The sequence below is a fragment of the Canis aureus genome, chromosome 16 (assembly GCF_053574225.1).
Source record: "Canis aureus isolate CA01 chromosome 16, VMU_Caureus_v.1.0, whole genome shotgun sequence".
NCBI lineage: Eukaryota > Metazoa > Chordata > Mammalia > Carnivora > Canidae > Canis > Canis aureus.
Genome location: NC_135626.1, coordinates 44,276,005 through 44,299,135, shown reverse-complemented (window position 1 = coordinate 44,299,135; position 23,131 = coordinate 44,276,005). Strand labels below are relative to the sequence as shown.

Here is a 23,131-nt window from a genome sequence, read left to right as displayed (position 1 = left end):
AGCAAAAGCCACCTGCCTTCAAAGTTCTTCTGACTATGTGGAATGCAGCAGCCAGAACTACCAAAAGTCTCGGTCCTTGTAATGCTGTGCCAACATATGGAAGCTCACATATTGGCAGCCAGAATGTTGGATGAATATTCAGGCAGCTACATTTCCAAATCTACATGGCTCTACCAATTTATCATGGAGCTTGAGTAGCTTCTTTGAAGGATTCTGATTTCATAACTTCTAAACCACTATCAATACATAGACTTTCACGTTTCCTTTCTGCCTTTTTAATTAAAACTCAGTATTTTGGCCTAAGATCTTTTTTCATTGAAATCCAAAAAATTCATCTCAATGGTGGAAGGTTTACACTGATAAAGACAGTGTATAACTTAAAAAAATTACACCGAAGAAAATGGATTCACAATGTAGCTTGAGAGATGGAAGCTTGATATGAGAAATTCTTTCCTCCAGCAAATGTTAAATACTGAAACAAATTTTGGAGAAAAGTTAGAGACCCTTTTCCTTGGCAAAGATTATATCACTTTAAAGTCTATTAAAATGTAGAATTCCTATTACCCTCTAAATCATGGTCTCTAATAATTTTGGTTAAGCACCAATGTTTGAATATGTGCCCCTAGTACAGGATGCATAACACTGCTAGTCACTTGCCATCTCAGGAGAGTACAGATAATTATACATAATAAATATACATAATAAAAGAAAAAATGTAAACAATAAAAGAAAAAATTCCATACCTTAAATTTAAATTTGGTGATTATTTTAAATATGGCTAAAAACAATTAGAAAGCCTGTGTGATACAGGTTTTAGAAGTATTATATTTTAGAAGTATTATTTCTGTAAAAACAAGCACATTGATGACATCTGGTAGCACTTTGTACATTTTGACTTCAATTTCATTGCTGTGAATCTATTTTAGGTGTCATTCTGTCTTTGTAAATTTACTCTGAGATTCTTTTATTCCATTCAAAGCATCTTCTTCTTCAGTGTTTCCTTATGTAGCATTCTTATAAACTTAAAAAAAAGTAAATGGGTACTTATTATTGAAGATATACTTTCTCTTGCCATTATTGGTTCAAATAGTATATTTCACTATTGAAATATAATCTATCAAGTACATATTTAGCTAAGATCTATTAGAAGTATTTTTTAGATTCAATTTATAGCAGATTTAACAGTGTCTAACAGCTATCTCTTCAAACCTTGAGCAAATTTCTGTTCACATCAGAAGAATTTTCTGATGAAAACCAGTTTGCTGTGTGTCATTTAACTGTTTCTACCCTGCTAAGAACGGCATTTGTATGCCCATAGAATATGACTATTGCGTTGTTATTAGGTAAAAAGGCCCAAAAGGGTCCTCTGAACATAAATCAAGTTTAGTGAGATTTTTGTAGGGTTTGTATTGTGCACTGCATGGCTTCAAAAGTGCTGAGAAAATTGCAGGTTTGCCTTCTTGTTCCAAATGCTTAATCTCTCTCTCATATACATATGTATATATTAACAATGTCTACCTGGCTCAAATAACCTGAATAACAGATTTATTGCTAATGATAGTAGATGGGAACCCACATTACAACTAGTCTTGATAATTTCAGATAATCAAATCTGGTTAGTCATCACTACTTTCGACCTTATTAGAAGGATGCGAATTATAAAAGCTATTTTCAAAAACATTAACTCCACACTGCAGGCTTTATTCATTTAATTTGCCCAACAAACCACTGCTGTAGGGATGAGAGTTTCACATTACATTCTATGTGACAGGGAGAGATGGTACACAGTGGGATCAAATAACTTTCCAACGTCACTGATTTAGTACATCATAGTGTCAGGAATTTGAGCCCAGGGAGTCTGACTTGAGAACTACATTCTTATCCCATGCTATCCTATTTCAACTCTGCTTTTTTTTCTTTTTTTTTCTTTCTTTCTTTCTTTTTTTTTTTTTTTTGGTGCTTTTCTTGTGTTTGCATTAGTAGTACCATTTCAAACCATGGCTTCAGGGATGCCTAGGTGGCTCAGTGGTTGAGCATCTACCTTCGGCTCAGTGGGTGATCTTGGGGTCTGGGATAGAGTTCGGCATAGGGCTCCTTGTGGGGAGCCTGCTTCTCCCTCTGCCTGTGTCTCTGCCTCTCTCTCTCTCTCTGTCTCTCACGAATAAATAAATCTTAAAAAAAAAAAAAACATGGCTTCATTGTATGGATCATATAAGCCACTTGTCCATTTTGCAAAAGCGCGTTTAGTTAAAGCTGGAGAGTAGAATCCATAATTCCAGTGAACTGGAGGCAGATAGACTGTGGTATGTCTCAATGAGATAAAAAGGAACCAGAAGGTGAGAGAGTACCACTGTTCCCTTCCCTCTAGTGCTGTAGAATGATGCCTCGCCTTTCTCTGGGAAACCTCCCATGTCCTAGCTGAGCACAGCATGTTTTGATACAAGGTGTCACTGAGAATACCAATGACCACTCTGTATTCTGAGTTTGATGCAAATTTAGTTCCCTTCTAATTCTTAGATTAAAAAGAAGTATCAATAGAAGTTCTGTTATTTTCTTTCTCTACCCACGATGAATTGTCTTGGACACCTTCTGGACCATAAGTAGCCTACTTGCAAGAGTACAGCAAGATGGCAAGCTGAAAATTTAGTTGAGACTAGAGAACAAATAATCATTTAACTCTGCGCAGAAATTTTAGGGAAGAGTCAAAATAAAAAAGAACAAGAGAGGTCAACCGAGATTAACACTTTAAAATCTCCTCTAGTCTCCATAGAAACAGCAAATTCAGGCAAGCAGTTCTGCTATCCAAGAGTTTTGAAGGATAAAATGTCTCTAAATGTCAAAAACTATTATCAGGCTTTACTGGAATTGGCTTTCGAGCCTCAATCTGTGGTTATACAACACTCATCCTTCAAATACCCTTTCCGCAAGTGATGGTTGACACTTGAACCTGTGAGAAATCCAGCATGGTGTGTCCTGACTGCCAGCAGACTCTGCTGGAAACTCAAAGCTTCAGTGGCTCTTTGAGGGGGTCAGTATTTGCTGGTAATGGAAGGCTTGTGCAGAGAATGACATGAGGCCAAATTGTTTATTTAAAAAGTTCACGGTTAACCTCTACGTTTTTCCACTGGTGAACCTTTTCTGCTTTTGGATATGGAAATAGCCGATAATTTTATTGACCTGCACATTTACTCTCATCTTATATTAAACAGCCGAGAGATTTAAGGGGTGTTCAAAGAATTACAGTGTCTCGGTGTAATGAATGTCTTATGTTACTGGGTCTGAGCCAAAATACCCACTACCTTATAATTTTTTTCCCCTGATGACTTTGCTTCAGGCCTTTTGTGTGTTGCTAACAACAACTGGATTTCACTACTCACTCCAGTATGATGTTTCACAAATTCCTGGAGGCCATTCTGGCTTACTCTTTCAAGTAAATCTCCCCTTTCATAATTTATAACTGTCTGTAGAACTTCTGGTCTTACTGATGACCCACTGATCTGCCCTTACCAGGGAATCGGGTGCTAACAACCATCTAGAGACCAGTTGGAGAGAAGTTCAGTGATGTTTGGACACCCTTCCTAGGTTGCCCTTGGTAAGTCCAGCTGACCTTTCCATCCTATTCCACTGCAACCCTTATTACTAATTAACTCCATTTGGAATTGTGAAACCTATTTTTTTTTTTTCCTTCTCTCTCATTCTTGGTCATCTGCAGCATAATCAGCCAATGGAACTGAGGTCTGTGAGATGTCGGTTTATATATTTTTTAAATTTTCATTATTGTTTTCATAGATAAGCAGTAATATCATTGGACTGTTAGTGTCAGAAGAGTCATGGAAAAGTGATCGTGATCATGAGATGCCATTTTGGGAAAGTCTAAAGTCACAATAATGACATTGACTTCCATGATTTATATAAGACATCAGCTTTGATCCTAAGAATGGTCCATAAATCACAGGGCAAATGAATAACACACTGAATTTTAGGGGGTTTGATTTATACACAGACATCTTAGGGGTCATATCTGATAATTTAAATATGAGAGTGTGCCCAAAGTTCACACATTGCTGGTGTTGTCAACAATGGACCTCAGAGATTTTCCAATGAGTGTTTTAACTGGATAAGCACTTAAGTGTCTGAGGTAAGCTCAACACCATGCTAAGAGAAACAAAGAAGTCTCCACCATGAAGATTAAGCAGTAAGAATGTACTTTGGTTAAAATGCATTTTGGGGGCAGCAGGGCGGCACAGTCAGTTAAGCATCTGACTCTTGGTTTGGGCTCAGGTCGTGCTTTTTGGGTTGTGAGATTGAGCCCTGCATTGAGCTCTGTGCTCAGCAAGGAGTCTGCTTGAGATTCTCTCTCTTCCTCTCCCTTTGCTCCTCCCACTCCCACTCATGTGCACGCACTCTCTCTCTCAAAATAAAATAAGCTAATCTTTAAAATGCTTTTTCATCAGGTGATTCAAAATATTTCTATATTGGGACCTATATAAAAATAGTAATATAACAATGGGTAGAGTGCCCATTACTTAGTAAGTACTTAAAATACTCAGTAAATAAGCATTGGTAAGCCTATGGAGAAAAAGGAATCCTGGTGCACTCTGGTGGGAATGCAAATTGGCACAACCACTGTGGTATGGAGGTTCCTCAAAATATTAAAAATAGAATTGCCATCCGATCCAGTAATTCCACTGCTGGGTATTTACATAAAGAAAACGGAAACTCTAATTTGAAAAGACATATGCACCCCTATGTTTATTGGAAGCTACCCAAGTGTCTATTGATAGATGAATGGATTAAGATGTGGTATATATGTACGATAGAATATTATACAGCCATAAAAAAGAATGAGATCTTGCCTTTTGCAACAACATGGATGGACCTAGAAGGTTTAACACTAAATGAAATAAGTCAGAGAAAGACAAATACCATATGATTTCATTCAAATGTGGGATTTAAGAAACAAAGAGAAAGGAAAACAAAAACACCCAACCCCCCAAACCTAGAGTCTTATATACAGAGAACAAACTGGTGGTTGTCAGAGGGGAGCTGGGGCAGGGGGGTTGGGTGAGATAGATAAAGGAGATTAAGAGCGCACTTATGTTGATGAGCACTGAGAAATGTATAAAATTGTTGAATCAGTGTATTGTACATATGAAACTAATATAACACAGTATGTTAATTAAATGTAACATATGTGAATTTTAAAAAGCCTCAGTAAAGAATTTGGATGCATTATCTCATTTCATCCACCTGACCATCTTATGAAGTAGATGCCATCACATCCTCATTTTAAAGATGAGAAGAGGAATTAAATCACTCATTTCAATATTGTATAACTGGAAAATGACAGAGGCAGAGCTTTACACAAAGGCCACTAACTTTAAACCCCAGCTCATTACCACTGGTGAACATTTTCTGCTTTTGGATATGGAAATAGCCGATAATTTTATTGACCTGCTCAACCACTTTGAGTGCTTTGCTCAACCACTTCTTTCCATAAAGTTTCCGATGGGAAATCAGCAAGCCATGTTTGTTTTCTTGCAATGGGAAGTGATTTGTTTCAAATCATCACAATGTATGGAAAGCCCAGGTTAATATGCAATGAACAAAAAGCCAATGTAATTTAGAAGGCAAGAATCTTCTATATAGTTCTTATAGATGGAAAATAGTGACTAATACATTTATGGCACTAATATATATCAGGAACTGTATGTTAAGTACCTTACACTTTAATTCTATTAATACTTACAACAACCTAATAAAGTAGGTACTACTGTTCAGGTCATTTTACAGACAAGAAAAGTAAGGCACAGGGAAAGTAACTTGCTCAACATCACACTGCCAGGGAATTAGAGAACTTTCCATCCAGGTAGCTTTGGTCCAGAGTCTGTGCTTCCTTGCAGCCTACACTCACCTTTCCCCTGACACCTTAGTAACGGAGTACCAAGCCTCTTGGTGGAACTACAGAGCGTTAGCTGAAGTCCCTTATCTTTTGAGTAATACAGACCAAATAAATAATGTGTGAGATCAGCTAATAAGAGATCATGGAAATACTGAGTAGCAGACAAAATTGAAGACAAAATTAGTAATTTTATCATGAGAATATGACCTAATCTGGAGCTACATATGGTTCAGATTGAATCCAAGCTCATGGAATTTCAACAAATCCTACCACCACCCTCCCCGTTTGCTTTCCCTGTGAAGTCTATGTTGGCTAGACAATTATTACTCATTTTGTGTGTATCTGTGTGATGCCATTCCCTCCCTTTAATTCTTCCATGCCAGATTCATAATAGAATACTCTAGGTACCCAGGCAATTTCTTCGATGATAATTCTGAGTAATTCTGTGGCTGACTTGCTTTTATGTGGTCAAATTTGGAATTCCAGATTAAGAGTAGGGAAGAGACCACCATATGTTTACTCTAATACAAAAAAAAAAAAAAAGACTGTTTTAATAACCTTGGATCATTTATACTGGAGACACTGGATGGCTAAGGCTTTGCAATAGATTTGGCTGGTGTAGTAATAACAAGGCAGGTCACAGCAGCCCAAGCTCTCCTACTTGTGCTGTGACTCATTTTGTCCATACGACTATCCAATTGACCCAGCATCATTTGGTGGTATGGCCACCTTTCTCCCTCTATACTGTAGTGTTTGTTGCCTTCATTGTAAATCAGGGTGTATATCTGTGTGTGTCTGTGTAAGTACTGTCCTGTACTATTTAGTCATTTGGTCTATTTTTGTGCCAGTATTACACTGTATTGATTAAGGCTTTATAATAGGTCCTTCAAATCATTCTTTACTTTTTTATAGATTTCATGAAATGGCCAAGACCACTGTTTCAATGCTGACTATAAATACACTAGTTATTGTTTCATTTTTGCTATTGGGGAAGATTCTCTATACCTGCCATTAAATATGAGGCTTCCTTTTTTTTTTTTTTTCCATAGGTACTTTATCAGTTTAAGCAAGCTTTCTGCTGTTTCTAGTTTTCTAAGAGTTTTAAAAATCCTGACCATTTGGGGTACCTCAGTGGCTCAGTCAGTTGAGTGTCCAACTCTTGGTCTCAGCTCAGGTCATGATTTCAGGGTCATGGGATTGAGCCCCATGTTGGGCTCCAAGCTCAATGGGGAGTCTGCTTGAGAGTCTTTCCCTCTCCCTCTCCCCTACTCCCTACTCTCTCTCTAAAATAAATTAATAAATAAAATCTTTTAAAAAAAAATCCTGAACATTTGTGTTAAATTTTGTCAGTTTTTTTTTTTTTTTCTGTATCTATTAGCATGATGACATGATTTACTTTGCCTGATATGGGGAATTACACTGAGTTTTGAATATTAGCACACTCTTACTTATCTGGAATAAACCTTATTTGCAATTGGCATATTACTAATTTTCTACATTACTGGGTTAAATTTGCTAATATTTTCATAAGGATTTTTACATTTAAATTCATGAAAGATTAGCCTGTAATTTTGTAATTTTCTTTCTTTCTTTCTTTCTTTCTTTCTTTCTTTCTTTCTTTCTTTCTTTCATTTGTTCATTCATTCATTTTTTGTGTAATTTTCTTTTCAGGTTATGGAATCAGTTTTGCTGCCTCTACTACCCCAAAACAGAATTTGGAAGTATTTCCTTTTCTTCCTAGTCTCTGAAAGAACTTGTGTTAAGATTGGTTTTATTATATCTATAAATATCTGGATAAATTCACTAGTCAAATGCTCAGAACGTGGATCCTTCTTGTGGGGAAGTTTTATAATTGTCTATTTAATTCAGATTTTCTATCTCTTCCTTTTACAGGTTTGATAGGTTGTGATTTTAAGAATTTATAAAATTTTACTTTGTTGGTAATTTTATGGCATGAAGTTGTTCACAATTATCCTCTTATTATTGTTTTTTAAAATATCTGTAAGATCTGTAGTAATGTCCCTTTTTTCATTCCTAATATTGGCAGCTTGCGTTTTCTATTTTATCACCTTAGTAAGTATTATAACTGTTTCACTAATTTCATTAATATTTTCATAGGGAAAGCTTTTGGGCTTTGTAAATTTTCTCTATTGCATGATTGTTTTCTATTTAATCAGCTTCTGCTTTTATTTCTGTTATTTCCTTCCTTCCACTTTCTTTGTATTTTGTGAGGCTATGCTTTTTCTAGCTTCATAGGATCTTACATCATTGATTTTGGTATTTCTTTTTTTTTTCTAGTATACTTTTTAAAACTGCAAGTTTCCCTCTTAAAATTGCTTTTGTTGTACTTCATAAGTTTTCTTATTTTCACTTTCAGTTGGTTAAATATTTTCTAATTTCCTTTGTTAGTTTTTTGATTCATGAGTTATTTAGAATTTAACTGCTTTTTTTTTTTCAAATAGTTGAGGATTTTTGAAACATTTCTCTCTTATTAGTGACTATGTTAATTTCACTACTTTGAAATGTTTCATTTGATTATCGATTCTTTGACGTTTGTTGAGAGTTGCTTCATTGCTCAGATTTTGATCTGTTTTGTTAAATATTCTAGTGTGGACATGAAAAAGAACATAACTCTGAAATAGTTGGATGTAGTGTTCTATATGTCAATTAAGTTAAATTAGCTAATTTTTAGTAATTACCCTAAAGATTAAAATATGCTTCCTTACCATAATGACACTTTTCTTAATTTAATGCTTTTATCACTTCCCAAACAATGCAAGAGCTCTATTATCCTATCCTCTTCTGCCAGTAGTGCTATCTTGTGCTTCCTCGTGCTCTTCATTCTTTCTTGGTCTTCTGTGCTTTCATCTTGGATTATTTTCCTTTGACTTGAAGAATTTCTTTTAGTATGTCTCATACACTGGGCTGCTTTTAGTGAATTATCTCAGGTATTTTTTCTGAAAATGTCTAAATTTTATATTTTTATTGCGTATAAAATTCTAGGCTCACATTATTTTTCTTTCAACAACTTATGAATGTCTTACCATTGTCCTCTGGCTTTTATATTTTGTTGAAAATAATTTTTTATCTTTTTTAAGTAATGTTTCTTACTTTGATTTTTAAAAAAAAACTTTTTGTCTTTGACTTTTAACAAAAGTTTACCTAGTATTGTGTGTGTGTGTGTGTGTGTGCACTAAATAGACAGAGCTAGAGATAAAGATACAGATAGAGGTAGACTGGTAGATACATAGATATATAGAGAACACTTATCCTGGTTAGGATTTGATGATCTTTTGAATCCTTCTTTAATCCTTTTTAATCAGTTTCAATTTTTTTTTTCAGCATTATTTCTTCAAATTTTTCTCCATTCCATCTCTGCCCATCCTGGACATTCAAATACAATGCTACAGTTGGAATATTTTTGATATGTATTCTCTTCTCTTTTTGGTTGTTTTTCTCCTTTTTCTTTCCTTCCTTAGTTTAGATATTTTTCTATTGGTCTGTCTTTGAGCTTCCTATTTGTTTTGTTTTGTCTAGACTTCTCTAGTGAGTTATTCCAGATATTATATTTTTCATTTCTAGAAGGTGTATTTGGTGCCTTTTCAGATTCAAGTTATTTATTAAATTCTCCATCTTTGCATGCATTTATTTATTTTGCCCATCTTTTCCTCCCCTTTTTTGAACATAATTATCATCTTAATGTTGGTTTTTTAAAAAAGATTTATGTATTTATTTTATAGAGAGTGAGAGAGAGAGAGATAAAAGAGAGTAATCAAGAGCTTGGGGAGGAGAGGTGGTGAGGGAGAGAATCCCAAGCAGACCGTGCTCTGAGCACAGCACCTGATGTGGGGCTTGATTTTACAACCCATGAGATGATGAACTATGCTGAAACCAAGAGTCTGACATTCAACTGACTGAGCCATGAAGGCACCTTTGTCATCTTAACATTTTTATCTATGAATTCCAATATCTATATAATCTGAGGGTCTACTTCTATGGCTTAATTTTTCTCTTGATTATTGGATATATTATCTGCTTCTTTGTCTTTTAAATTTTCATTTTAAGCCAGTCTTTTAAAAAATGAATTATAGATATTGAATATAAGGTTATTTCCCCCCCAAAAAGGTGGCCCTTTCTTTCATTAGGCAGATAATATGAAAGACCAACTCAACCAAATCAGTAATTCAAACTAATCAGGGCTGGGTTGCACTTTTAGTTAGATTCAGCCCATCTCTGGTGCATCACTAATTTTCTCCTGAAATATTGATAGATGTCTATCTTCATAGTCTTTTACCAATATCATTGAATCCTTCTGCGTTTTGAGCTCAGCTGCTTAGTCTTTCTCCCCCTATGTATCTTCAACATCTCTCAACTGTCTTGAGGAGGAGATGAACCATGGTTTGATGTAGAACCTTTTATCCTAAGTGCCAAGAAATTGAGGAAAATTGTACACTACCTTTAGCTGTATCATTCCCCTTAATATTAAACTCTTTAAACTTCCACTTCAGCCACTAAATAATCACTTAAACTTCCACTTCCACTTCAAAATCTGGCAAATATTTTGTGCTCATCAAAGGATTTGGTCTCACAGACATAATGAACCGGTAAATACCCCATTACTGACACTGCCTCTGCACTCTTCAAATAGCCTATGAAATCATGCATTTGGCTCCTTCAGCTTTCCATCTATCAGCCAGCCTGTATGACTTCCTAAAGCACCATTAGACTCAATTTTCTGCTGTGGAGTCTCTCTACCTCTCCAAGTCTGATCCTCAGAATTTCCCAGAAGTGGCTAGTACCCTCATGGAAGAAACCATGGTTGACAGCTCTCTTAGGAAGGACTCCTCTCTCTTTGGAGTTTTAATTCATCTAGCCCTCATTATTTCCACCATTTCATGATGTCTCTAAAAGTATAATTTTAAAATTTAGCCTCTTTTTTTTTCTAGTTTTTACAACAGGAGCAAGGACCTGCCACTATATATAATATCTTCTTTGGAAGACAAACTTTTATTGTTATTTATTTTATTATGATTAATTATTTTAGGAAGTCTCCTCCAGCTTTGTAACTGATTACTGGTAATGTATATACATTTTCAGATGTGTAATATTGAGAAAAAAACTCTATCAAGTTTCTTTATGTATGAGCTACACAATTTGGATAGAGTTTCCACAGACTGTCTTGTGGCTCTATTCCCTTTAAATATCTGTCCTAAATACTGGTGTGATGATATTGTGCCATCAGCAGAGTGGGCTATAGGAATTTTTCTGGAATCCATTTCTACACCAAGATACCTAACAATAATTTAAGCTTATGTAAACAAGCCTGTGAATCACCTACATATAGCCCAGTAGTCCACATTAATCGTATTTTGGTTTTAACCTCTCTTCACTTGGATTACCAATATGCCTACACCCACTCTAATAACAACTAGTATGAAAAGTCAGAATGCAAAGACAGAGTTGGTGGTCTTAGCCATTCATAGTTAAAACATATCAGCTTTAAAAATTTTATGAAAATATGTGGACATGTGAACCCATTACTAGGGACTTTCCCAGGACCATAGCAAAGGCCCAGACCAGTGATGGGCCATGTGCAAAACCTTTTTGCAACACAGAAAATTCAATGTCAATAACATATGCACACACAATTATCCCCACCACAATAAATAAATAAATAAATAAATAGTTAATTAATTAATAACACAACCAAACCAAAATCAATAACAGAAACAGAGTTAGTTGATGTCCGCAGGTGGATTTCTGCTGGTTTGACTTACCTCTCTATGTGATAAAATCTCCAGAAGCATATAACATAAGAGATTTTTTTTTAACATAAGAGATTATATTTGCTTAAATATTCAAGGAAACAGACACTCCTAGAAGAAGAAAGGCATCATGTCAGAGTGACTTGGAGGCTGAGATTTGAATTTCAGCACCATAATGCACAAGCCCTGTGACTCTGGACAAGTTAGACTTTAAATGCCCTCATATCTTCATGTTTAAAATGGAGATATGTGTTTGTATCCATTTATATATTAACATGTAATTATGTCTGTCTCTATTACCTATCTCTATACATTGAGGGAGCACTTAATCATAAGTGTTTTCTAATGTTTATAATTATTATTATTTGGATCTATACTTCAGTGAAATAAAAAGATTATTCTCTTTCTACTATATTATTATTGCTTACCTTGTATAAAAGGGAATTCACAAAGCTTAAAACTTGGTTTAGATAAAAGGCACAAGTTACTAACCCTTTCTGTACCCTGAAGTACATCTTGGAGAAAGCCACCTGTGAGGACAATTTCCTTCCTGGCTGCCTTCTGGTCCAGGGGCTCTGTTCTTAAAGTGGACAATATGTATGCCACTAAAACAATTTTTTTGCCTTTCACTTGGCTAAGAATAAGTAAAATTATGAATCCATTTATGAATTCTTATTTCAAAGACATAAATATGACAAAAACTGAAAGTTCATCTGTGGTGGCTTGCTTAGAGCTACCATAGTTGTATGATAACATTGGAGAAGAATCACATGATAAACATTAAATATAATAACTTAAGTTTTTAGATGTTTTCTGTATTTCATTCACTTGGCTTCTTCAGAAAACACAATAATTTTTTTTCAAAAGAATATAATTTGTAAAAACACTCAGTGCTGCTCTTGGCGTATACTGCTGTTTGTTGATGGGGTGACTTAGATATGATTGAAATATGATTACTCTAAGTTTATAAATCTAGAAAATTGATTAATTAACTAATTTGACAGTTAACCAGCTTCAAAATTTGTCTCAGTATCTGGTTCTGATTGTAAAGTAGAAGGGTAAAATATTTGATAAAATGTATAAGCTTTGAAAAGTATGTCATTTAATTGAGAAGTATATTTGGGGATATATATATAAAATATATGTAAAATAAGGTAGCCTTTTTGCTATTGTGGTAGACTATAAGTAGGAATAAACTTTAGAGATAAGAATAGTTTTTTATTTGAATTTTCTTGAGAAATTATGTAAAAACTTATTTTGTAAATTGAGTGATTAAGATGTATCAACAGGATTACTTAATTTGCATCATTACCCTTTAATTTAGTTGAATAGAAAGTCTCCCTTTTGCCATACTCAATGTACTCTAACTAAAAGTATCCATTTTTGCCCATTCCATTAGACTGTGTTTTTGAGCACGATGTGATGGTTTCCTTGTCTTTATATCCTGACTACTTAATATAGTACCTGCAACTTCAAGAATGTTAATTGCAATGAGCAGTGTATTAAAAAAGAGGGGTACTTTGGAACCATCAAGGTGGCCCTGAGATTGTTGGTAAGTTACAGATGCGTCCCTGATATAGCAGTGTGTTAAGGTCCCACCATAAAGAAGATGGGTGGAGTTTGTGAAGGCACCCGCACAAACCCTGGGTGGACAAACCAGGAAATTGCAAGGAGAGGGTTCCAAGAGGAAGAAGTGGTTATGTAAAAAGTGAGCATGGATACTGGAAGCCCAATACTCTTTTTGTTTGTTTGTTTGTTTTTTAATTTAAATGCAATTAGCCAACATACAGATATTCTTTTAAGAACATACATCGGTAGAGAGGAGGGAGATCAGACATGGATGGTGGGAGACGTGGTTTTGAGGGAGTGTTTATTTTGTCTTGGATGGGAACATCTTGACTTTGTTTAAATGCTGTTGAAAAGGAGACAACATAAATGGAGAGGTTGAATGCTAGAACAGAAATGAAACAGTTAATTAAGAGTACAAAGCTGGTGAGCATGAGCAAGGGGTGGAGGGATGCCTCTTCTTTGAAATGGGAGGAAGAATTCCATTCAGGCTGGTTTGCAGGCCTGCTAGAAGGCAGCTGATTGCTCCCACTTGCTGGCTGTAAGAAGTTGGAGGTGGGTAGGGTCATTTGCAGAGTGTTGAGTTAAAATGTTGAGGAGCTTAAGAAGGTTTTAAATAGCTCCTTTGGAGAATGAAGGCTAAGTAAAGAAATTCAGAAGAGAGCCAAACAGCATTAGTCATGCCTTGAGGGTAGGGGCTGTGTGCTGAGGCCTGGACCTACCAGACAGTGTGATTTTCCTGAAACTGCACAAGGCAGGCAGTGAAGAGGGAGGGGTCTAGTGATGGAAAAGCATTCACTGGGTTGGGGTTGGAGCTTTTGTGGAGAAGTATGGATAAGGTATGAGGGAGGGTTTGAGTAAGAGAACTGAAGATTGAAGCTTTGGTGGGAAAAGATGCTCACATTTCAAACGATGAGGGTTACATTGGACCAAGGGGTTGAGCAGCTAACAAAGTGTGCAGTGCAACACAAGTGCTGAGGCATGAAGAGGACAGGGTACCACAGGTGTCATCTATGTGCCTATGGAGGTCTCCCAGAATATGGTAGGAACTGCCTGGAGAGGAAGACTGACAAGCCCTGCATCAAAGGCCCTGAGGAATGGGGAGGGGAGCCTGGAGGCTGATTGATGAGAGCAATACTTAGGGCAGAGCAGAGCCAAGGGGCAGAAACTTCAGAGCACAGAGGTTGCTTTAGGTAACCAGTTACCTGAGGCTAACAAATGGATTTGGAGAACTACAGGGGAATCTGCACAGTTAGCCAGTCCCTCCAGGATGCAGGGCAGTTGGCCTGCAGGCACCTGTGTTGTCCTGCTGCAAAGGAACCTGGGCTCACAGGGGATAAACATAGTAGCGAAGTTGGCCAGATGCCATATAGTGTATATCCTTAAGCATAGAAAGGAGTATGCACTGAATCTGGAAGAGGAAAAGAGATTCTCATACGTAGTAAGTCCAGCACAGGCTACAAGGGGTCTTTATCTCTTGGTAAAGAAGTGTTCCAGGTCCAGAGCCTATTCTCACATGGCTGAGTTGAGGTGGAGAGACTGAATGCCTTTCCCAACATATATGATAAGTGGGAAGGAGGATCCCTGGATGACGGTTGTAGTAGTGGAAGTGGAAAATAAAAGGGAACCTTAAAAGGATTTTACAAGTTGAAGAAAGTGGAACATTCCTCCAAAATGAACATCCCAAAAGAGTGTTGGTGTTGCCTGAGGGTCAGAGAAGCACTGACCTAGAGTTTAGGGAATATCATGAGGCAGTGAGCATGCCACAGTGCAGACAATAAAATTGCAAGATGTGGTAGCTGCCCCCTAGGAGGGCCTGAGGAGATCAGCAGGTAGATGGTCAAGATGGTTCCCTGCAGCAGTCTGGAGGCCTGACTCACAGACTCCGGATCTCCTCTGACTAATGTTCGGCTCTTGACCCTCTGCTCAGAGCCTGGGCTCTAGCTTGTTCCCTAGTAGGTCATTCCATGCAGGAACTGTAATTTCCTAGGACACAATGCTAGGTGAAAGGGTTCATTGTATCAACAAGAATGACACAGTAATTTAAGCCTGGGAATGCAATTTATTCAACCTCCTCATTTCCTAAATGAGTTCAAATTATAACAATCCCTTAAAGGATAGAGTTTTAGAAATGTTGATTCTTTCTTTTATTTTTTATTTGTGGGGGAGCATGATGGTGGTGGCCTTGGGAAGGAAGAGGGGGAGGAGTCTTTCCAGTGATGACGAGTAAATCAGGTATTAGGATCAAGAAACATGAACTTTCTACAGTGGGATCCAAAGGGTTTTGTGTTTCTCAGACAGCTCTAAGCCTGCTCTTTCTTTAGTTTCTTTCTTCCTTCCTTCTTTTCTTTCTTTCTTTCTTTCTTTCTTTCTTTCTTTCTTTCTTTCTCTTTCTTTCTTTCTTTCTTTCTCTTTCTCTTTCTTTCTTTCTTTCTTTCTTTCTTTCTTTCTTTCTTTCTTTCTTTCTTCTTTCTTTCTTTCTTTCTTTCTTTCTTTCTTTCTTTCTTTCTTCTTTCTTCTTTCTCTCTCCCTAGGAGGCACTGTTTGTGAAATCCAGCACACTTTGGGGTTCATTAACCATCTTGAACTATTTTCCAAATATTTTAGGTTCGAAAAAACCCAAACCACACTGGGCCAGACACTTTTTTTCTTCTTCACTGTTAAACCTATGTGTATTTTAAGGGAAATGTAATCCATATGTTTCTGATTCCTTTACACTTAACTCATCAAGTAGGATTTGTGAAAGCTGTTTGATGTCCTGGATGCTTTTTGAGCCATTTCCTTGTGACTTTCAAAGCCTTTCATTCTCTAGAAATAGGAAGTTGTGTTTTATGAAATGTAAATGAGCTTGAACCCCCAAAGGTCTGATTTGGGTCAGAATTCTGAATGATTGGAATTAGTTACAAGCATGTTGTCTCTTTCAGAGGAATTCCAGCTCAGGGAATAGTTCCATATTTTTCATAAAATTGGCCAAACCTTAATTAGAATAATTTTGGGAGGAAAAATAGGCAAGAAATATTTCATTGCAAGGGTGTATATCATTAGTGAAAATAGATAAGTATTTTTGAGCAAATAGGAATTACCTCAGCTAAATTAACCTTAAAATAAAACAAAATAAAAATCATCAAAATGAATCTTTGATAATCATTGAATTTGATCCTATTGATAAATAGCTGTTTTCATTTTATTACCCCAAGGTGAATTGCTCTTTTTTAAAAATATAAATCAGAGAGAGAGAGAGAAAGAAAGACTTTATTTCCAGTGAGTTACCAGCTTAATTAGAAATTTGAATTTAATCCCAAAGTGAATCTCAAGTAAATATTTTTTCTCCAGTACTTTCCACAAGAACAATTAGGATAATTCTCCAGAAATAAAGCTATGCTCATGTGTTAGAGAAATATCCTGTTCTTGTAGAGCTTCTATTCCAGCAGCAAAAAATTTAAGTTAAAACAATTAAAGAAAGGTATAATCTGGTCATCTGCTCTCTGCTATTTCTGGGAAGAAGTTCCATATTGAGTGGGATAAAATAAAAGAGGTTCAATTTTGAGCCTTTGCAGTTGTTTCTCCTTTAGCCTGGAATAATCTTGCCCAAGACCATCATGAGTTTGGCTCCTCTGTCATCTCCTCACAGAGGCTGGCTCTGACTCTCTAGTCTAAAGTAGTTCTCCCTTCCTCCTTCAGTAACTTTTTACTCTATTTTTCTGTTTTACATTTTTCACAGGAATTGGAACTACCTGAAAACTACTTATTTATGTCATGTTTGCACTTAGTGTTCCCTCTCACCACTGGAAATCTAAACCTACCCAAAATGTACCTCAATACCTAGAATGTTGGCTAGGAAATGGCAATGTTTACTGAATTGGATTGCAACCATTTTTATTTAGGCAGCACCTTTCGATAAACACTGACTGACATGTATACCCCAGAAGAGGTTTATTTATTTATTTAGTTAGTTAGTTAGTTATTAGTTTATATCTAATGGCTTTAATAAACGTGTTATCAAGCTATCGTAATTTTACTACACATACTTCATATGAACTTTAGGATTCAGTTGTAAATTTTCACAAAATTTTGCAGCTGAGATTTTCATAGGGAATGTGTTTCCTCTGTGGATCAACTTGGGGAGCATTGCTCTCTTAAAAACATTAAGTCTTTTAATCTTGGAACACAGGATGTCTTTTTTATGTATTTAGATATGATATAATTTCTTTCAGTAGTGTTCTGTAATTCCCAGGTGAAATAGAAAGGTCCCAGGATAGCCAAAGAATCTTGAAAAAGAAGTAGAAGTTTCAGGACTCAAATTTCCCAATTCCAAAACTTACTACAAACTACAATCAAGATAGTATAATACTAGTATATGGATAGACATGTAGATCAACATAGATTTCAGAAAAAAATCTGTTACATTTATGGTCAGTTGATAAAGAGTGTCAAGACAAGTCAATGGTAGAAGAATAGTCTTTTAAAAATAGTGTTAGAACAGCTGGATATACCCATGAGAAAGAATGAGGTTGGACTTCTACTCATGCTGTATACAAAAATTAACTAAAAGTGAATCAAAGGCCTAATCATAAGAACTAAAAAACAAAAAAAAGGCATAAATTACTTTGACATTGTATTAAGCAATCATTCCTTAAATATGACACCAAAAGTGTGAGCAACAAAAGAAAAAAATAGATAAATTGGACTTAAGATTGTTGTATTTCAAACAACAGCATCAAAAAAGTGAAAAGGCAACCCACAGAAAAGAGGAAATATTTGCAAATCATATATCTGAGAAGGGATTGGTATCCAGAATTCTAACAACTCAACAAATGAGCAAATGAACAAAGGATTAATAAAATGAGCACATGGACAAAGGATTTAAGTAGACATTTCTACAAAGAAGATACATGAATTGCTAAGAAGTACATTTAAAAATGCTCAACATTGTTAGTTATCAGGGAAATACAGAACAAAATCAGAATGAGATACCACTTTCAGCCCACTAGGATGATGATAATAATAATTTTTTTAAGAGAATAAAAACCGTTGGTAAGGATGTGGAGAAATGAGAAACTTGTATATTGCTATTTGGAATGTAAAATGATACAGCTGATGTGGAAAACATTTTGGCGTTTCTTCAAAAAGTTAAGCACAGAGTTGAGTTACCATATGAAACAGCAATGTCACTCCTAGGTATATACCCAAGAGAACTGAAGACATATGTCTACACAAAAACATGGTTATTTATAGTGGTATTATTCATAATAGCTAAAAAGTGGAAACAGCTAAAATAGCCATCAATGGATGAACAAATAAATAAGATGGGGGTGTGCCCATACAATGGAATATTATTCAGTCACAAAAGGCATAAAGAACTGATACTTGGTGCAACATAGTTGGACCTTGAAAATACTGTATAAGTGAAAGAAGCCAGACACAAAAGACTACATATTATAAGATTTCACTAATACAAAATGTGCAGAATAAGACAACCCATTGAGACAGAATATAGATTAATGTTTCAAATTGCTTGGGATGGGAGGATGAGAAGTTACTCATCAAGTATATAGTGTTTCCTTTGGGAGTGACAAAAATGCTCTAGAATTAGATATTGGTGATGACTGCACAATTTTGTGAATCTACTAAAACTGTGGAGTTGTATAGTTTAAAGCATGAATTTAATGGTATGGGAATTATGTCTAAAAATATAACTGGTTTCACAATTACTCAATTCTTTTGTTAATGCCTCAATTCCCATGGGAGAAATCTTAAAAGGGAAGAGAAAAATGATGTGTTTGATTTGAGAACTAATCCTACTCATTGTTCATTGTCTTTTTTTTTTTTTTTTTTTTTTTTTCCTTTTGGCTTTCCCAGTGCTTGCTTGGACATGAGAGAATCACCTAGGAGCAATGCTTCCTTACAATAGAGTGGTATTAGAGAAATGGGCTTTCCATGTATTCTTTTCTTTCAAGACTGATCCATGTGGTACCATGAAAGTGCTAGCAGATGTTTGGGGAAGAAAATGTGTAGGTAATTTTTTTGTTTTGTTTTATTACCTTATCAGCGATATTTATTTTTGAAACTAGAAGTCTATTGGTTGATATGTAACACTCCTTTAGGTTAAGGTCATGATGAATGATTAACTACTGGAAAAGGTTTTGATATCAGTTCATTGACAGACTAGGGAACTTCCCCTCAGCTAGCAATGGTGGAGTTAGGAGTTCTGAAAAAAGAATAGTTAAGTATTAGGGCCAGAACAGAGACAATTGCCTTTTTGATCTGTGTTTTCAAAGTATACATATGTAAAAATTGTCCATAATAATAAAACATGAGCAGGAGGGGCATTGCATGTGGCACATATAATTTGGAATAGCATTTTTAATGCTACTGTGCTATTTTAAATGCTGCTTAATTTTTTATTATCTTATTTATTTGTTCACGAGAAACACAGAGAGAGACGGAGACATAGGCGGAGGGAGAAGCAGGCTCCCTGCAGTGAGCCTGATGCGAAACTTGATCCCAGGACCCCAGAATCACAACCTGAGCTAATGGCAGACACTCAACCACTGAGCCACCCAGGCATTACAATGCTGTTTAATTTTTAATGAAGAAAATGAAAAATGTATATTTGCCGTTAAAATGAATTAGGATACATAAAAATTTAAGCAGTCGATTTTTTTTTAGTATGTTTTCTCATGGTTATATTATGTTGTATTTTCTTGTGGATATATAGAATGAGGTTATACCTTTTAATGTTGGAAGACTGAATGGTGGGATATTTGTGATATTTTTCTGCTGAGCGGATGTTACATGGAGATAAGTGAAAGATGACCACTTAATTTCTATATGTTGGTTACGTAATGATGATGATGTATGATAATTAAAAGGGAAATTAAATAATGATGACTTCCATTTTCTCTTCATGGTAGAGCTTATTCACATTTATTTGTTATTTCCTGTAGTTCACATCTGCCTATACACCATCTTCTGTAACCTCACTTTGACAAAACGGGGTTGGATTGTGGACACTGTCGTCTCTCATTTAACAGTGAGTATATGTTCGCAAAGAGGTATTCTTTCCTACTATGACTACAAAATTTGGGTAATTAATATGCACTGCGTACTGGGATGTATTGATGAACGGTGGGACCTCATTCCTACATTCAGAGTTTAAACTTTATGGGAGAAACAAAAAATTAACCAAGAAATTACAATAAATTGCTATGAGATTGATCACAGGGGTAATACACAATCCTAGGAAGTAAGGCATCTGGAAGACTTACCCAAGATAAGGCTAACAAGTGGTCAGAACCAAGATTATGCAAGATTTTAAAAACCAGGTTAAGTTATTGAGACTTTATTCGAAGGACTGGAATTATTGGATTTTAGGCAGGAAATGACATAATTAGATTTGCAGTTTTGGAAGGAAATTTTGCTTATATGTGTGGTAATCATATAATTTGTTATTCAAAACAGGAAACTCTGGAGAATCAAAAGGGGGTGCAATTGCTAATTTTATTGGGACGATGAGTTATACATTTGGGCTGTCCTGGACAAACTCGGATGTATGGTTACCCCATATCTAGGGGCCTGCAATGGAACAAGACAGGTATGTGAAGATAAATTAGGAGAGAAGACAATATGGACTATAATGAAATGGTTAACAGAAAGAGAATTAGATAAATCTAAGAGTTATTTTGAAAAACGAACATGTAAAGTTGAGGACTGAATGTGGAAGGGAGAAGGAAGGTGGAGTCTACTAAGCATCTGGCTTAGAATTTTGAATGGCTGTGGGAGACACTGAGATGAGGAATGTTGGAGAAGTTTTAAGGAAGGTGATTGTTTTAGATACATCCGTGTTAAGTTAAAGTTAGCCATTGGGCACCCACAAGTAGTCGGTATCAAGATTTATGCAGGCCAGTTGCTCACATATGGAGCTATCATCTGAGGAGGTTGGCTGGACTGCAGTAACAGTGTGGATGACGGAGCACTGGCCATAGTCCAAGTCTCTCTAGCACACTAACAGTCCTAGAAATGTCTAGTACTCACTATATTCTCACTTTGCCAACAGTTTATTCTGATTGGCTCAAAGGTTAAAAATAGAGTATAATTCTGTATTTTCATGCTGGTTCATCTGGAGAAATGCCTGAGGAACTTCCCCTCCCACACAAGATTTTGGAAGATGCCTGGTGTGATGAGCCCTTCAAAAAAGTGTACAACCTGCCTTTTTGGGATCTGATAGTCTCAATAAATTAAGGGTTGGTGTGCTTGATGAGTCAAAATGGAAGGTGGATTTTGCCTTGAATAATTCAACTCTGCAACAAAACCAGTAAGGATTTCTGTTTTTTTAAGAGAAGTGATGGCAGAGTTAATTTTGGAGGCAAAATAAAATTTAAATAGCATGGGCTAAAAAAGAGATGCCTCTGTGTGTGTGTGTGTGTGTGTGTGTGTGTGTGTGTTGGGTGGGAGTTCACCTGTCATGATAGTCAAGCCCCCACAGAAGCTGCATCACTATCTCATTTTTCTCACTTATTCTAGTAAAGTTGGCTCTGAATCTTTTAATTAAAGTCCATCTTGCATTTTAAGATGAAAGATGGCCGTGACTCAATAACACACATATACTTGAGGATTATGTGAAATCCTTCAAGAATGTTATGCATGTTCTCCTATGGGAGATACTCAGTTTTGTTTTCTTTTTCATTTCTCTCTGAATGTTGGTTGACCCGGCTTCCATTAGCCCTGATCTCTGCACTGATGTATCATCAGAGACTCGAAAGAAACTGCAAATATTATGAGAGGACATGCCCATTTATGGACCTTTGAGTCACAACAACTTTACATGTAGAGAAAATATCATTCCTTGTGTCTAAAAATAATGAGAAGAGTTAGGTAGAAATCCTAAAATGAAGTGGGCAAAGGACACTCAAAAGGGACAACTGTCCCTAGGCTTTCTGTTCGAGACGTGGCTTTGATGCCCGTGGTGTTGGCTGAGAGTGCTCCTAAAACTTAAGTGTGGATCTTGTTAATGTGTTTAACAAGCCTGAATGGCTGAACTTGGGAATTGCAAGGGCTTGTTCCACCCCACCGAGATATACATATACAGCCCCCCTTACCTTGCAGTTGAAACTGACATGGAGCTGATCAGTTGGAGAAAACTTCCCCGACATTCCAGAATTAGATTTGTCTCCTGTTATTTTAGCTTAAAGTTTGCAGCTGTTTGAGAGACTTTGCAACTGAGAATTACTATTGCTTCCTTTTATAGGAATAGCAGAAAAATTAACTTTTTACTATATTTAACTGCAATGTCACTGCTCTAGAGTACTAAGAATCTTTGCCATCTCTTTTTCATGAAAAAAAAATTGTGTAGGATTATTTGCTTCTCAGTTTTTCAAACAAAAATTTCTTAATTTGTTTAACTGTGATTCATGTTTCATGGATCCTAAAAACTGTAGGGTAACTGACTCAGCGCTGTTTTAAAATGTCCGTATCTCCAACAATTTATAACAGTTGAGCATCTGTTGTATAATCTCTTACATGAAGATAATTTTCCAGCTCTGGCAAAATTCTATCAATATTCTAATTTCTTAGGATAAACTTTAACTAGGGTTTTGCCTTTTAAAATTACCCAATGCCTGTTAAGAAGTAGACTTCTCCTTTATCTTTTTAAAAATTAATTATTTTTTTGCTAGCATTGTATGTTAGAAATACAGTATTTTTGTTCCCTTAGTCCCGTAACGTGCAACTTTTTAAAAATAATGATGCTGATGCCTCAGAAAGAGGGACTCTAAATAATCTAGTCTTGGAAATTAGCATTGGTAAATTTAAAATTGGAAGGTGCTGTGTTTGGTCACTTGTCCCTGTAGAGTCACAGCCAAAGAAGCAGATGAGAAAAAAAAGAATTCTCTGGCTTCAT

The 23,131-nt window shown here is 35.9% G+C and overlaps 1 long non-coding RNA gene across 5 annotated transcripts in view; it reads left to right on the top strand.

Moving 5' to 3' along the window:
- The window catches only part of LOC144286759 (uncharacterized), a 150,464-nt gene that overhangs the window by 105,732 nt on the left and 21,601 nt on the right, over window positions 1-23,131 (top strand). The window contains exons 2-6 of one of the 5 annotated variants that reach the window (XR_013354717.1): window positions 3,511-3,592; window positions 13,067-13,219; window positions 19,093-19,244; window positions 20,181-20,266; window positions 20,695-20,827. This is a non-coding gene — a long non-coding RNA (uncharacterized LOC144286759). Of the gene's footprint in view, window positions 1-3,510; window positions 3,593-13,066; window positions 13,220-19,092; window positions 19,249-19,661; window positions 20,136-20,180; window positions 20,267-20,694; window positions 20,828-23,131 lie in introns of those variants that run through there. The other 4 variants (XR_013354718.1, XR_013354721.1, XR_013354719.1 and 1 more) reach the window with 4 other exon arrangements.